Below are 14,437 nucleotides of genomic sequence, written 5' to 3'. Positions count from 1 at the left end.
CGTTGTATGGTTTTGGGTATTTCGTGTTGGGTTGGTTGGTAGCCATCCTACAAGTCCAGACAAAAGAGGGAGTCCGTGTGATGGATTTTGGACTTAATTATTAAGGCAGCTATTTGCTTACGGGAGTATGAAGAAGAAAGTAGAAGGGACCTATTTGTTAATAATGCTCCACCAGGGGAAGGAAGTTCGTTCCATAACCAAACACTTGGTGCGTGGCGTCGGCTGTTTGGACAATGTATGGTGATGTTTATTGACGTCTCTGGCCATGTAAATCAAGCTGATTACTGAGCGTGTCTTCACACCTCCACGACCATGAGAGATGAAATGAGTCCATGCGGGTACATTTAGGATCTGCTGGGCTGTATAATCAGATTTAATCATTAGAGAATATTAAATTGCGGCTAAGGAGGGACCTGCGTTTGGTTTTACACTAAAGCATGTTGAGGATGCTCAGAACATGGAGATTCACTTCTAATGGCGTGATTTAGAAGCGTACATGAGGACGCAATTTAATCGAAGCCAAAGGCATGGTGATAACTAGCCAATATTCGAGGGAAGAGTGAAATTTATTCACGGCGAGCAGATATGGATCATTAGTGAGACTACTTTGGTTCACATGGGTGAAGTTTGGGTCTGTTTCGGCTACGAGAAACATAGGGGTCAATTTAGTTGGCGCTGCTTGGGGGCTGATCTTTTATATGCAGACTCGGGACATGCTGTTCTGCTACCGTGATAGTAAGCATGGTTTCAAAAGAAAGTATGCGGGGCCTTCACAGAGGTACTTTTCATAAATCTTAATCTAGCATTATTAAAATTAAGGGTAATTGTTACGTTTATAGAAATATTTCATATGACAATTAATTACTGAGAACGTAAAGACCTTAATAATAAAATAAAATAAAATAAAATAACAATGTATTGTTGAAAGGAACATAGACAAGTAGAGTGGCATGAGTCTTATTATGTATGGTAACCAATGTGAGAGACTGGTGGGGGACTTTGGAGCCACCAAGAATGATTTTGAAAACATAGATATGTTTACCTCCTAACAGAGGTTAGGGGATGACGAGAAACTCTATATGGGTTTCTCATCTGCATCAGAGGTTGCAGAAAAAAAGAAAAGATTAAGCTGCATCTTACATCTTGAAACACTCTCACATTGAATGAAGTTTTCTTCTTGTTCCGGACATCTGTAAGAATCTTGTTTTTTTGTTTTGTTCTTGATGACAAGGGTTTTTAAAATTGGGATAAACTTGATCATGGAAAATCAATGCACAAATTGGGTTGCGTAGGCAGCATACCAAAATTCAATTTAGACAGAGGTCATAATTGTGAAATTTGCGTAGAATATAAGCATGTTTAAATAACATCAGTAAGATTGTCCGAGAAATTCTAACCCTTAAATTAATTCTTTAAGACCTAGTTGTGATGAGTTAGATCACACTAGAGGTGGTCATAAATGGTTTCTCACATTCATGATTATTTGTACTAGACACTGTCAGATATTTTTTGCTTAGAGGTAATGATGATGCCTTAGAAGCCTTTAAGATGTACAAACATTAAATTGAAAACCAGTTATAGGTTTTTACGAGTAAAACCAATAAGTCTGTTGAATTTCGTGTTGATTAGTTCAGGATTACCTTCGAATTTGTGGGGGGAGGCTATCCTCTCAGCCAATTACATCCTGAACATAGTACCCTTTAAAGGATCAGATAAAACTCCATATGAGTTATGGAAAGGTAAACAACCATCTTATGATTACTTCAAAGTGTGGGGGTGCCTGGCAAAGGTGTCCATCCCTCCTCCTAATACAAATAAGATAGGACCCAAAACCGTTGATTGTGTTTTTATAGGGTATCCTGAGCATTCTAGTGCTCATAGGTTTATGGTTGTGAGTTCTGAAATTTCTGACATAGGGTTGAATACTATCATGGAGTCTAGGGATGCTGAGTTCTTTGAGAATGTTTTTCCTATGAAACGTGATTCTCGAAAGAGATGTTTAGATGAACCCTTAGAATTTCCATCATCTAGTCAGTCATTACCTTTAGAGGAAGATGAACCAGAAATAGAACCTAGAAGAGGTAAAAGGGTTAAAACCAAAAAAAAAAAACCTATCCTGGTTGCATTACATACCTAGCCGAGTCTGATCCTCGGACTTAAAAAGAAGCCATGCCTTGTCCTGAAGCTCCGTGGTGGAAATAAGCTTCAATTAGTGAAATGGATTCCGTTCGAGAAAACGGTACTTTTGAACTTGTAGATTTACCTCCAGGGTCTAAGGCCATAGGTTGTAAATGGATTTTCAAGAGAAAACGTAATATAAATGGAACTATTGAAAAATACAAGGCTAGGTTGGTAGCGAAAGGCTATAAACAAATAGAAGGTATAGATTTCTTTGACACATATTCACCAGTGAGTAGAATTAGCTCCATTAGAATGTTAATTGCTATAGCTTCTGTCCATAATCTAGAGATACATCAAAAGGATGTAAAGACAACGTTTCTTAATGGTGAGTTAGATGAAGAAATTTATATGGAACAACCTGAGGGCTTTGTAGTTAAAGGCTGTGAAAAGAAAGTTTGTAAACTGGTTAAATATTTGTATGGATTGAAACAAGCACCTAAACAGTGGCATGAGAAATTTGATCATGTGATGATTTCTAGTGGTTTTAGAATTAATGAATCTGATAAGTGTGTTTATACTAAACTTGTCAAGGATGCCTGTGTGATTGTATGCTTGTATGTTGATGATATGCTTATACTAGGTACAAACATGGATGTTATTAACTCCACTAAGAAACTGTTGAATGAGAACTTTGACATGAAAGACTTAGGCCCTGCTGATGTCATATTAGGTATGAAGATTAGAAAAACTTCTAATGGCTATAGTCTGAGTCAGTCTCATTATGTTGAATCCATACTTAAGAAATATAATTAGTTTAACTGTAAACCTGTTTGCACTCCATATGATTCTTCTTGCAAACTCATGAAGAATAAGGGTGTAGGTGTTAACCAACTTGAGTACTCGAGAGTCATAGGAAGTCTGATGTATTTGATGAATTGTACGAGACCAGACATTGCTTATGCTGTGAGTAGGTTAAGCAGGTATACTTGTAATCCAGGGCAGAAACATTGGGATGCACTTATTAGAGTGCTGAAGTACTTGAAGTACACAATGACCTTTTGTTTGAATTACGAAGGGTATCCGGCCGTCCTTGAGGGATTTTGCGATGCAAACTGGATAGCAGACTCAGAGGAGTCTAAGTCTACGAGTGGATATGTATTCACTCTAGCAAGTGCGTCTGTGTCTTGGAAGAGTTCCAAGCAGACATGTATAGCTCGCTCAACTATGGAGTCGGAGTTTATTGCGTTAGATAAAGCAGGAGAGGAGGCCGAATGGCTAAGAAACTTTTTAGAAGATATTCCTCTCTGGCATAGGCCTGTGCCAGCTATATCTATATATTGTGACAGCAAATCTGCAATAGGTAGAGCTAAAAATAGCTTCTACAATGGAAAGTCTATACATATGCGTAGAAGACATGATTCTTTGAAATTACTAATCTCAACAGGCGTTGTTTCCATAGATTGGACAAGGTCCAAGGAGAATATCGCGGACCCTTTGACGAAAGGCTTGTCCAAGGAGATAGTTAGTAAAGCATCGAAGGGGATGGGGCTTAGGCTCAAATAATTAAACTTGCCATGAAGGATACTCAACCTTGCTGACTGGAGATTCCAAGATCAAGGTTTCGAATGAGACAACTAATTTGTGGTAGTTAAAGGTAAACACTATCAGATAATTTCATTATCTGTCCCTTCCCTATGGTGTTGATGTGATAGTGTGACTGCATGTGGAGGATGACTTTTAATTAAGTCTTAATGAGTTCTATAGTTTCAATTTAAGATTGAAGTGGGGTGTAGCAGTAAACACTCTTGATGGAACTCACCTATCTGAATGAGGAAGTGGGTCGATTCCTATGAGAATGGAGCCAATTCTTTAGAGCATTCTGAGAAACAGGATATGTCCAGGGCCAAAATGGACAAAACGGCACGAACTTAGCAACACTTGGAGGATATCATGCGTGGATATTATTTGAACTACACCAAACGCTAGCAGTTCAAGAAATCGCGTTCACTGTCTAGCTAGTAGTTCCGGTAACTTCTCACTAAGCAAGGTTCAAGACCTCATGGACACCTTTGCCTAAATGGTATTTTCCTACTCTGATTTTTTCGTTTTCCGACATTTCATTCATGTGGGGGATTGTTGGAGAAAATGAGTTTTAATTAAAATATTTTATGGTCTTGGTATGGTTTGATCTAATGACCTAAGGGTCTAAGGATACTCACTCATTTTTGGGTGAATGAAGTGGAACCTTTAGTCCCACATTATGGAAAACTAAAGAGGAGCTCCACTATATAATCATACACTTATGTATGAATTGTAAAACGTGGGTGGAGCGGGTGGGCAAAAATACATATTTTGACCCATGCGATATGCGCGTATACCATGCACCAAGTCCCTTTCCTACACGGATTTATTTTTGGGAGAATTTTTTCTTTACGAATTTAATTCCAAAATTATTTTTTAAGAGTTTTATTTGTGGGAAATTCCTTTTACGAGTTTTACTTGTTTTTGAAGAAAACAAAAACCTAACTTGATTTGCAAGTATCTCATCCTATAAATATGACTCGAAATCCTGTTTTAAAAAACACACAAGCAGCGACCATCTCTAGGTCTACTTTTCTTCATCTTCTTGCTTTTATTTTCGTGCGGCGTTTTACTTCCATCCCCGTTGCTGAGTTTAAGAGTGGGTAACTTGTATTGTGCTAATACAAGTTATATCGGGCAGTCTTATCCTGGACACATCTTCGCACGTTGGGGTTTAGCATTACTTTAGAGTATACCCGCGAACTAATGTGTTAAGGACAACTTGTTGAACCTGTGATTCTGCCCTCATCAATTTGTTCGTGGTAGAGTTGTTTGATACGGTTCTTTATATTTATTGTTTGATACATATGATGTTTCTTCTATTGTTGCAAGACTCCAACAAAATGTTGTGTCTTAGCCTTTAAATCTAATCGACCGCTAAAAGAATGAATAGAAACTTAACGATAAATTATTATTTTTTTTAGCAAAGCCAATATTTATTAGAAGATAAGAAGTTGCAATCTGAAAGAAATTCCTGACTCCAACACAACCTACTACCAGAGATCCAGGAAACAAAACATACTAAGACCAAAATACAGACTCAACTAGTTTGATAACCATTAAGATTATCCTGAACTAGAACTTCATGTATGATGGATGGAGGTTCCTCCCACCATAATTGAGAATAAATACTTGTTCTAGCAAACTTTGCAAGCTTATCAGCTGCTTGGTTGTATAACCTTCTTTGGAAAGAAACTACAGTAAACTCTAAACTAGCAAGTAAAAACCGACATTCTTGAAGAATTTATTGATCTTCCCATTTAAAGTTATTGATATCCCCATTACAGCAGTTCACCAAAGCCAAGTTATCCCCTTCAATGATCACTTGTTTAAATCCTAGTTGCTTGATCCACTTAAGAGCTTGCAAAAGTACTAATGCTTCAGCTTGGTTAATGTCCCTTGCTACTGCTGAGTAGGCCATGGCTCCCACAAATTTTTATGTGTGATCACGAAAAATTAGTGCATAATCAGAATTAGAATTCTTACTCTTAATTGAAGCATCTATATTCAGCTTTAACCAATTTTCTGGAGGCTTCTCCCAATGATTTAAATGAATTTTATCAGGTAAATGAACTAAATGCCCTGAGTAAGAAAATGCATTCATATGATTTCTAATCCTATAAATAATACTAAAAGGATGATGCATTTTATGTTCAAAAAACTTGTTCACATCTGGCTTTCCGGATGTGCCAAAATGTGCAAGAAGCAAGAGAAGCCAAATGTCTTTCATGGGCTTCCAAAGAGTTATTATTGCAGAACCAAGAAATTATCCATTTTATAAGATTGTTACTAGCTTTCAATGATTGCAGAAGCGCAGCAGAGACTCCAAACCAGATAACTTCAGCAAAATGACATTGCAGAAGAAGATGAGTACTTGATTCTTCACTCAGTTGACACATTGGACACAATTGTTACTTTCTGTCTCTTTTACTAAATAATTTATGATTCACTGGCAATATATCTTGACAGCATTTCCACAGGAACGTTTGAACCTTACAAGGAATCTCCAAATGCCACGATTTCAACCATCCTTTGCCTTCCATTTGATGTAGAATTGAAACTCCTTTATTAAACTTAGTGAGTTCATTGTATGCTGATTTTGTTGTGAATGCTCCACAAGAAGTAAGAGACCATCTTAATTTTTCTTTCCCTGTTTAGGAATTCTAATTGAAACAATTTCTTGAATCAGCTCAGATGAGAAATATTGACTCAGAAGTTGAGTGTTCCATACTTTACTATCCACTTGCATTAGGTCAGCAACCTTCATAGTTGTATTCATGTTTTGATTGTTAGAACTTCCACCTACAGGCTGGCTAGAATTAGGAAACCATTTATGCTGAAAAGATTTGATAGAGTTGCCATCACCAACTTCCCATATGTAATGTTGTTTAACAACTTGCATACTATATTGGATACTTTGCCATACCCGACAAGAGTTCTTTTTAGAAGTTTCTTCAGTGAGCAAATCTTTTCCTTTAACATAAATAGCTTTCAGAACCTTCACCCATTCAACTTGAGGTTGAGTAAGTAATCTCCAAGCTAATTTTGCTAGCAGAGCAATATTGATTTTTTTGAATCTTTAAAACCCAAACCCCCTAAATTTTTGCTGTTGCAGATAGAAGACCAACTTTTAGGATTGAATCCTTTATTCTTCTGATGATTCCAGAAATACTTCCTCTGAATTTGATTAATCTTTTTATGGGTCTTGTCAGGAAGCATGAAAATTCCCATCTGGTACTAAACAGTGGAGCTTAGAGTTGACTGTATTTGAACTGCTCTACCTGCCTGATTTATTAGTTTTCCTTGCCATCCTGGTAAACTGTGCTGCATTCTTTGGATAGAAAGATCAAAACACTTATCTCTACTTTTGGGAATAATAAGATTAGTACCCAAGTATCTTTCATTTAGATCTAACTCTTTCATATTTAGAATCCTAGAAATTTCTGTACAATATTCTCTATTCATGTGTTTACTAAAGAATACACTTGATTTTCCCAGATTGACCATCTGACCTGAAGCAGAAATGAACTTGTTGATGATATTCATTAGATTAGTGATAGATTTGTTGTTACCTTTAGTAAAGAGAATGCAATCATCTGCGAAAAAGAGATGAGAAATTTCTGGACATGCTGCCGCAGGTTTGATAGGATCTAGTAACTTTTGTTTGTTTGCATTTGTAATTAATTTTCTAAAACCTTCCATGCAGATAATGAAAAAGTAAGGAGAGATAGCATCACCTTGCCGAAGACCTCTTGTAGGGAAAATTAGTTCAATCGGAAATCCATTCATCAGTAAGGATATAAAAGTTGTACTGACACAATGATTGATCAATTGACACCATTTTGCTGAAAACCCCAAGTGAAGTAGCATCTGATTTTGAAAAGACCACTCCATTCGATCAAAAGCCTTAGCCATATCTAACTTCACTCCAACAACACCCATATTAGCTTTGGTTTTCTTCATGAAGTGCACCATTTCTTGAGCTATAATTACATTATCATATATATCCTTCCAGGGACATAGGATGCTTGCCAAGGAGAAATGATTTTATGAAGTATATTTTTTAATCTGGTGGCTAGGATCTTGGTGATTACCTTGTAGGTGATATTACAAAGACTAATTGGTCGATAATCTCCAGGTTTAGTGGGTATTTCTTGTTTAGGAATTAAGATTTGAAAGGTATAATTAATTTGAGAAGGAAAGTGACCTGAAGTAAAAAAGTCTTGCACAATATTGATAATATCGATACCCACAATATCCCAACAGTGTTGATAGAAACCATCTTGATATCCATCAGGACCTGGAGCAGCCCATGCATTGATTTGAAACATAGCTACTTTCACTTCTTCTGGTTGAGGAGTGTTAATCAGCATCTGATTTTCCTCCTATGTGACACAAGGCTGAATAAGACTAAACATATCAGTGTCTAAAGAAGGACTAGAAGAAGTATGTATATCCTTCAAATATTGGGTTATCAGCACTTGAATATCTTCCTTATTTGTGACCCAGTATCCATTATTATATTGAAGAGTATCAATGTGATTCCTTCTTCTCCTATAATTATCTTTGTTGTGGAAGTATGCACTGTTTCTGTCCTCAAACCTGAGAATCTGCTCTCTGGATTGTTGATATGCAATTTGTGCACTTTTATCATACCAGCTATTTAACTGATTTTCCAAGTATTTGATAAGCACTGGATCTTGCCTTGCTGAATTCTTAGCTTTTTGTAACTGATTCTGAGTTCTTCTGATTTCAGTTTTAACATGCCCAAAAATTCTGTGATTCCAATCTTTCAAAGCATCAGTGGTAATCTGAAGCTTATCAGTTACATTCTTTGGGAACAAAACCTCTTCTTTATTCCAGCTTTTGGAAATGACATTCTTGCAACTAGGATCAGAAAGCCAAACTTTATAAAATCTATAAGGTTTTTGATTATTTTTTTCTGGGAGATGAGTGTGAAGGAGAATGGGTGCATGATCAGATCCATAAAGAAGGAGGTTATTAACAATACTATGTTTGAACATGGTAAACCACTCATTATTTGCTAAGGTTCTACCAATTCTAGTTTTGACTAGATTTTGAGTCTTTCTATGATTTGACCAAGTGAAAGGATTTCTTGTGAATGGAACATCCCTTAGTCCATGCATATGAATAGTATCCTGAACTATCTGGAATGAAGGGGCTTAATGAGTAGAGAAACTTTGTTTCTCAGAAGAGTTAAGTGTTAAATTTAAGTCTCCTAAGATCACCCAAGGCATTGTCATATTTTTTTCCCAATTTCTTAAGATATTCCCATTGTGATTTCCTTTCCACATTATGCATAGAACCATAAATACAAGAAAGAAACCATTCAAGTTGCTTCACTCCAAAATTAACTATGACATGAAACATGTTACTAGATTGATGAATGATGTTAATGCCTAGTCCATCCTTCCACATAAAAGCTAAACCTCCAGATCTACTAACAATATCCATGCAAATCACATTTGGATAGCCAAAAGGGACAAGAATATTTTTTTGTTTTGACAACTTTATTTTTAGTTTCAGATAAAAAAATAATATCAGGATTATAATTGAAAATGCAGTCCCTAAGATGTTGTCTAGTATGCTTGCTACCAATACCTTGAACATTCCATGCAAGTATTTTCATATTGACTGAAAGATTAAAAGAGATTAAACAATAACTGAAAACACTAGAATAATAGGCAATTTAAAACCAATACTAAGATATAAAGAAACCTGATTCTCCTGCCCTGTTGTATAGTTGGTTGCATTAGCATTAATCAGGTTGTCCCAATCACCCATCTGTGGATAAGGTCTGTAATAGCTTGGATGCATGAGATGTTCCATTTCAGCAAAAACTGGAGGGTAAGATTCATCTTGATACTCAGCTTCTTGTTCATCTTGCTGATGATAGTCAGTAAAAACTAGGACTGTTCAGCTTGTTCAGCTTGCTGATGATAGTCAGCTTCTTGTTCAGCTTGCTGATGATAGTCAGTAAAAACTTGTTCAACTTGTTGACTTTCTTGAGAAGTAGGACTGAACTATCCCTAGTTCTTTTTGATCTTCTTGTCGTTGAAGCCTCAGCAACATTCCCTCCTGATTTTGAATAAATCGTGGAGACATGATAACCATCCTCAGGGATTTGAAAAGGCCTCTTTTCCATTCTCTTCTTACCTATAGATTTCTTAGGAGAGATCAAAATTTGTTCACCTGGCTTATACTTAGGATTAAATTGGCTTGGATCAATTACCTCACGGAAGTCTTCACCAAATTTGAATATATAGTTCCCAATACCTTGAACATCATTTGCTTTATCTGCACATTAAAGTTCATTATGATCCAGAATAAGGCATGCTGGACATAAATTATTTGGTTGCCTCTGAAAATAAATTGGTACCCATTGCGTGACTTTGGCAGCATTCTCTGTCAGCAAGCCTCTAAGCATCGGATTAGAGATATTAAACTCTATAAGAACACTTACTGCATTTGTGTCAGTTCGATTACCATCCTCTGGAACGATAAATTCTCTAACCTCCGGTATTATTGGCTGATATATTTATGAGATATTGTTACAAATCAATTGAAATGAAATCCAACGTGTACGCCACCTAATGTTGGGAGCAATGGGAGTAGAGAATCTGAGAGTCACAAATCATTTTCGAAATTTAATCATAACGCGTTTTATCTAATTAGAATAAAAAAAATAGCCTGAGAATATAATACAAAATTTAAGAAAAAAATGTCTAATCAACTAAGAAAAACAATATAATAACGGGAACTCGAAAAACTCGTTTTCTCGTTTTCAAAAATCGAGTAGTACGTTAATCAAATAATTATAGTCAGTTTTACTTTTAACATTTGATAATAGGAAATTTCGACATTTAAATGTCGTACATATATTATACATATAGATCCATAATTAATAAGTGGCCATTGTTAATAAAAAATGGAAATAGAAAATTAATTGGGTGTTTTCCAATGTTATATATCTAACATATTTACACTAAATAGATAATGTTAAAAAAGTGGCAGTTTAGTGGTTGAGTCATTTGTCCAATACATCAAAGATTGTGGTTTTGAATGCCTCTAGTTATATATTTTTTTTCTTTGACACCTTAAGATAAGAGAGAAAAAGCCATGAATAGGCTTCGATCAGCCTAAACATAAGTTAAAGGAAAGGTCTTATGTGCAATACAAAAGGCTTAACAGTGTCGGGGCAGGGGTCGCACACTCTGAACCCCTCGAGACCGGCTCTTAGTTCAATATATGACGATATATGGATTTTCGTGCAAAAATAATCAGGTGTGTACATAAAAATTTTGGGGAAAGAACATAAAAAAAAACATAAATTTATACCTCTTGTGCAGTGTCGTTAATTCTTATATTTTCATCCTGTGAAATTTCCCGTCACATGTTCTCAGATATGTTAAAATTTGTAAAGCTCCACAAAAAATTACATTACCTCAAGAATATTATGTTGAGAGAAACTTTGAAAGAAACAAAAATGACATCACATAGGCTTAGCATTGAAACGGTTTGGTTTGTGATGCAAAACAAGATAAGATTATATAGTAGTTATAAGAAATCATAGATTATGTAGTCAGCATTTTCAGTTTATATATGTATTGTCTATCTTATCAACATTTTTAATTGTAACTAATTACATATATGTATATAAAAAACAAATTATGATGTTTGATACTATTATTGAATGTATTTTCTTATGTAATTCCAAGTGTTCTTATATGTTGTTCTTATGGATTTAGAACACAAATTTCTTAATTTATATTTTGTCTTGTAGATTCAAGACAATACCTTGTGTATTCAAGTTTCTATTATAGTTTGTGTTGCGTCAACTGGAATTAGAGGTATGTTTATCATTGCTTCAATGGCTTCTAATGATGTGGATGACATCAATCACTTAACTGGAAATGTTCAGAAGAGTGCTACCATGTTATAACAGACTGCTAACACTCAAGCGTAAATGAAGAGGTTCATAAAGTCGTTAGTAAATACCATGACTTGTTTGACGAAGATTGTGGTTTTGAAATCAGACATGAGATAGAGAACATCCTCTACATAATGTACACAGACAACAAAATTTAGATGATTCCGTCGATGAGGAACTTGATGATATGGTTTTAGATATCTGTATGGGCTATCATAGGTATAATAAATTAATAAATATATTTCCCAATAATTAACTGGTAATATACCGGTAGTAAGAGATCGTTCCCATAGAGAGCTATGTAATTGATAGGTTATTTGTATCAGCAAAATAATGTGAATAACAAAAGAGGGTTTTGGTTTAAAGATATAATTAAAAAGACAATAAGAAACGAAAGATCATTAAGGAATCCTTCGCTGTTAACAAGCGTTAACATGATTAGAATACTTATTTATCGTTCGTAAGAACCATTCATCACCAACCGTGGAATAACAGCTAGATCAGTGTTATTCCCAAAACTCCTTCTATCACTAGATATGAAAGTTCTCGACTACCAGATTCTATTCGACGAATCACCAAGTAGTAGATCACTCAAGGTGTAATCCAACCGAACGCCTTAAGCTTTGTGAATTTATGTTGATCCCAGTAGTTAAACTCTTAGATCAAGGTTTACTTGTTGGTGTTGTCTTCACACACGATCGCTCCACAGAATCCCTCTGTAAGGTCTCGCGATTTATACTTGTGTAGAGAGTTAATCGACGATTACTTATCTCATAACTTCTACTAGCAATAGAACGATCAATAGATCAATCTAGCGTGCACTCCAAATCAATCTAAGAATCACTCCCTAGATATGGTAAAAACAAACGATGATGATAAAAACTCTCAATAGACTTGTATTATTAATAAAGCTTCACGCTTAGAACATTGAATTCATCCTTAATCAACAAAGGTTTAGTTTCTCATGATTACACAATTACCCGGTTTCCCCCTAAAGGGATAAACCCTAAAATATTAATGAAGAAAAAAGTATAATATGAGATTCGATGATATGTGAAAGGCCTAATACCTATTTTTATAGGTTTACATTGCTTGGCCATCAAGTATTTAGTTCGGTTCAAGAACCCGACCTGAAATAACGATCCCAAACGTGCCTTTAGGCCTTCCAAGGAGTTTATACACGTTTTCTTACTTTCTAGGTATGCGTACCCGTACCTCAAATTCCAGCAGAAATTTTCGGAACTAGGGTATGCGTACCCGTACACGTACCCTAGTGTCTTCGGTATTCAATAAAAGCTTGTTTTGGCCATAACTTCTTCATCCGAACTCAGAATGACCTCATTCTTTTTATCTTTCAATTCTCTTCAAGGTGGTGATGAGAAATCCTTAATTTGAATGAGTTAAGATCGGTCTTTGGCCCTTCTCTTGATTTTGAGCGTTTTGCTCATTTTCGTCGCACTTCTTCCACTTCTCTTAGACTTGGGCACTTGAATACTTAAAATACTTATCTTCTTAGCTTTTTTCAGCAGTTTGTAGCTCCTTTGTGGATGATTCACCTATTAGATACAAATAAGAGAAAACAAGAGTAATAATATGAATACATGCAAGAATAATAGCTTAAACAAGTATGGAATGGACACTAAAATCATATGAATTATGCACTTATCAATATCCTGGTGTTAGAAAAAACAGAGGCATAAGTAATGAAGGATAACATGAAGAAAATCATGGCGTCTTCAAGATGAGAGTTGATCTTCTGCGTTTCTATGGTCATTTAAATGGTGAATGTTTTATTAATTGGTTGAATGAAGAAATTTCAGAAGATACACAAGTGAAGTTAGTGGCTTACAAGTTGAAGGGGGACGCATCATCATGGATGAAACAGTTGCAAGCTTCTAGAGGTAGGTAAGGTAATACTCCAATTCGCTCTTGGTTGAGGATGAAAAGGTTGTTGCAGTGTAGGTTCTTATCAACAGATTATGATCAATTCCTTTTTTAGCACTATATAAATTATTGTTAAGGTAATAAGACTGTTAGAACATAGCTCGGTTGAACCCACCAAGCGTTGGTATGTCAAGTTTGGTTGTCATATTTTAGTGAGCCAAAACTCATTTAAGAGTCGCTTGATTATGTACTAGAGTCAACTTCGTATAGGTTAGCTTGAAAGAATTAGGATATGAGACATTACAAGCATTGTGATGACTTGAAAAAGTGAAGAAGTAAGGATCTATAACGACAACATCATCCTTCCACTTGAGGTTACTGATATTTGACTTGAACTGTTTCATTCCCTAACGTATCTTTCAAGTCGTGCACATTGAAAACAAAATTGTGAAGCATGAATGATTACACTCTAGTTAGACGTAGTATTAAGGAATGCAATACGAGGTTTATTGCTTAAACATTAAACTTTGTAGATAAGACATCGACATAACTGTTTGAATGCTATTGTGGTTATTTATGGGTATAAGGTGAAGATTTCATCCTAGGAAACAATGTTTTACATGTGTTTTAAGGAAGTAAATTCATGAACTTGTTTTGTGAATCGAAAGAGAAATCGCCAGGCATTATTGGTATTGTTATTCATTGCATATCTTTTGAACTACCAATATGTGTGATTAGTATAACCGCTCATGACTTGTTTATGTTCTTAGTAAAACTATTCACAAAGGCCTGACTTTTGTATTGGTATAACTTTTATTAGTGAAACCGATCTTAAGTAATCACCTAACAATGTATGATCAATTTTGTGTTATTGGTATGACGGACTCTGGGTAAAGGAGA

This window comes from Papaver somniferum, chromosome 2 (assembly GCF_003573695.1).
Source record: "Papaver somniferum cultivar HN1 chromosome 2, ASM357369v1, whole genome shotgun sequence".
Classification (NCBI taxonomy): Eukaryota; Viridiplantae; Streptophyta; class Magnoliopsida; order Ranunculales; family Papaveraceae; genus Papaver; species Papaver somniferum.
The sequence above is the reverse complement of the archived record's forward strand: the minus strand, read 5'-3'. Positions refer to the sequence as shown.